Raw genomic sequence first — 4235 nt, forward strand, 5'->3', positions numbered from 1 at the left:
TTCATAATTCTAAGTTTCAAACTTGAAATAATATATTAAAAGATAAAAACTAAAAGAAATATTTAAAAATTATATCAAAGTAAATATTTTTATGTATAAAATAAAATTTTAAAATTATATATATAATGTCGGGTTGTTTTTTTTTAGTTAAAACCAAACCAACCCAAATATAGTCGGTTTTTTTTTTTCAAAACCAAACCAAGTCAAACCAAACCACTAGTCGGATTTTTTTTCCGGGTTGACTCAATTTGCAGTTTGGTTCGGTTTGGTACACCCCTACGTACTAGGGGTGTACAAAACCGAACCAACCCGCAAACCGAGTCAACCCGAAAAAAAACCTGACTAGTGGTTTGGTTTTGAAAAAAAACCCGACTATATTTGGGTTGGTTTGGTTTTAACTAAAAAAACCAACCCGACATTATATATATAATTTTAAAATTTTATTTTATACATAAAAATATTTACTTTGATATAATTTTTAAATATTTCTTATAGTTTTATCTTTTAATATATTATTTCAAGTTTGAAACTTAGAATTATGAATGTGCCAATAAAGATTATAGTCCACAGATGTTGGTAAGTATAATAAAGCTTAAATCAAAATCAAATTAATACTAATGCAAAAAGAAAATCAATTCAACACTAAGAATGACAATAATATTGAATATTTGTTCTTTAGTTTTACATTGGTTTAGACAATTAAAATACATAGTCTAATTTTAATTTCCTTTAATATTTAGTCTTGTAACTAATACTTATTAAAATTAATTTTAGCATGATTTAGTACTTTAAAATTATGATCATTTTCATTATGACTTGTTAATTTGCAATATTTGTTTTACGCGATTTCATTATTATTATTTTTGTTGGATATTTTAGTGTCATTAATCATATCATATTGTGTTATATTTTATAGAAACATCTTAGTTAGTTGTATTTTGGTAGAACTAAAGAAATATTTGAAGTACAAGTAAATTATATGTTTGTATGAATACTTTACCGGAAAAACCCGAAACAATTCGAAAAACTCGAAAAATCCGAAAAAACTCGAGGTTGAAAAACCCGAGTTTTATTGGTTTGGTTTGGTTTATAAATTTAAAAATCCGACACAAATGGTTTGGTTTGATAATTGAAAAACCCAAACCAACCCGGCTATGTACACCCCTATAATAGTACTAGTACGTATGATATATATGTATACCCTGTAGATATTATAAAGAGAAAAATACATCTTTTGATGCCTAGTTAATTATGGATTTTGATCCTTACAACTAATCTTTCACATGATTAGTTAAAAATATGCATAATTTTTCATCAATATTGATGGAGTCCAAAATCCGTGTTCATACATTATAGCACTAATAATCATTTTGTTTGACGAGCGATATTGTATTTTTCGTGTTTTACCTCTCTTTTTATTGAATTATGTGATCAATATATCGTCCAAGTTATGACTGATTACATTTTCTTACATTTTAATCTTTAAATTAATGGTTAAATAAGTTTGAGAAGTCTGTTTCATATACAATAAACATTGTACTCTTCATAACATTAATTTTGCTTACATAAGCCATAATTTAATTAAACTTTTTTCTTAAAAGTTCGAAAGGGACTGTGGTCCTAAATTGAACCAATTTGTCTGGATCAACCAGTTAAATGTAATTAGCATTATGTTCCTCATCAATCATCATCATAATTATATAGTATAGTACTCTATAAATAAGTAAATAACTCTCCGTAGAAAACAACCAATTAACTACTCCCTCCGTCCACTTTTACTTGTCAACTATACTATTTGTGATGTCCAACAACACTTGTCCAGTTTATAAAATCAATGAATGATTCACCATTTTGTCTATTTTACCCTTGTTATTAAATATTATTCATTTTTTAATGTTTAGATGACTTAAAGTGAACAACTATTGTTAAACAGAGGAAGTAACATACCCACAACTAGCACACCCAATCCCTAATGAATATTTGGACATTTACACATGAATTATTTGGAGATCTTTATCATGCTATATATATACTAGATATTAGGTTCCGTTCCCGCGCCAGCGCGGGCCTAATATATATTACTTCCTCCGTCTCATCTTATGTGAGGTAGTTTGATTTGCCACGGAGTTTAAGAAATAAATGAAAACTTTTAAAACTTGTGGTCCAAAATGAATTATATAAATTTTTATGACTGTAAATTATTTCATTAAGGGTAAAATAAATATTTTATAGTGAAATTGTTACTTAATATAGAAATGTGACATTCTTTTGGGACTGACTAAAAAGGAAAGTAAGTCACATAAATTGGGAGTAGTTCTTTGTTTCAATTTATGTGACACCGATGAAATTTGGAGAGTTATATAATTTTTTGTATGTGATTTTGTTAAATATATTTTGAAGTTGTTAATTTATTGTGATTTATAACACTTCTTATATCATTTTCAAATAATATATATTACTCTTTCTGTTCCATTTTATGCGATGTAGGTACTTTTACGAGAGTCAACTAAATTTCTTATATGATTCTTAAATATTTTTTGTTGTTATTTTACTTGAATTTACAGTACTTTTAATGTTATTTTGAAACAAACTTCTTTTGTTTCAATATGGAATTAAAGAGTCAATAAAATTTGTTTTATGATTTTTAATTATGTTGTTTTTAATATCTTATATTATTACATTATGATTTTAAGTACTTTTTATGTAATTTTTAAATATAGAACAAATTAAAAGAAAAACAAGGAATGTGACATTCTTTTGTGACTGACTAAAAAGGAAATAGAGCGACCCATTTGTGTGGGTTTCTTAAAGTGATCCCACATCCAAAGTGGGACCATGGACAAAGTCCAACGTAGATATCTTAGGTTAATTTATATAAAATCAATGAGTATTTATTAATTAGCAAAATTATAGTTGTAGGGGACTACAAATGCCTAATGTATTCAATTATTCCATCTCTTTCTCCTTTTTGACTTAATTGTGTGAATGTTTTTAATTTATTATCATCAAATTTTATAAATAATATTCTTTTAGAATTTTATATCAAATTAAAATCAGATAAATATATTAATACTGATATTGTAGTAAAGTAATGAAACAGGACAAAGAGGAATGAGTGAATGGGGACATTATAATATGATGTTTTTAATGTATTTTGTAGGGTTAGAATAATATGTGGGACCCATTGGGTGTATTTGAGTTTCCAATAATGAAAAGGAAAGTCACGTGGACGGTTATGATTGTGTGTGAATGTTTTTTTGGTCAATTTGAGGGAAGCACACGTGTCGACGCAGAGGCGTGTGCTATTCCCTCTTCTTATATAGTAAAAATAATATATATAATATCATATAATAGTGTATATGATTGTCGAACACCTTTTATAATTTTGTACAATTTTTGTATGCTGAGTCTATAATATTTTTTACCCATTTTGTAAACATTTTATTAAAAAATGGAATTTTGTTTAATATAGTATACCGTCTTATAAATGAACACTTGATCAGAAAATAGTGGGTTATGAGATTGAAAACTTTAAAACTTTCGTTTGGACATGTTATTTGAGATTATAAATAAATTCTTAAAAAAATAATATAAATTTCAAATTATGATTTCAATTTTCTTAAAATATAAAATTTAATCCACAAGTTTATATTTTGTAAAAGAAAAAAGACTCATGATTGACGTGAAGAAATTGTATGTACCATGTGATAGGATTATATTAAAGAATAACTAGTTACTACTATTGTTGACTAGTGAATCTTAATAAAATTATGTGTATTTGAAAATTTGTAACTGCAAATATTTAGTTATAAAAGAAACATGGAGATATGTGATCTGTCAATGGTGTGTCTTACAACATTATGATATCTTATTTATGAATTATGATTTCCTCATTTGATAATACAGTATAATATTTGAAGAAATGCTGACATTTTTCACAAGTTGTGAGATTTTCTTTCATATTAATGAAAAAATAGAACTTCAAAAATTCAATTGCATATCCAAACAAAACTTCAACTTCAAACAAAATATCTAATATATACAACTTTATAGTTAAAGATTAATTTTATATATAAATATATATTTTACATAAAAATATAATTTAACATATTGTAACAACAGAATTACCTTGCACATTCGATGTAACTTAGTTAAAATGATCTAAAATAATTAAGATAGGAATAAAGTTTTTTTTCTCCTATAAGAAGCCTATATAAAACCAAGAAATTAGAGAT

The sequence above is a fragment of the Solanum stenotomum genome, chromosome 8 (genome assembly GCF_019186545.1).
Source record: "Solanum stenotomum isolate F172 chromosome 8, ASM1918654v1, whole genome shotgun sequence".
Lineage (NCBI taxonomy): Eukaryota > Viridiplantae > Streptophyta > Magnoliopsida > Solanales > Solanaceae > Solanum > Solanum stenotomum.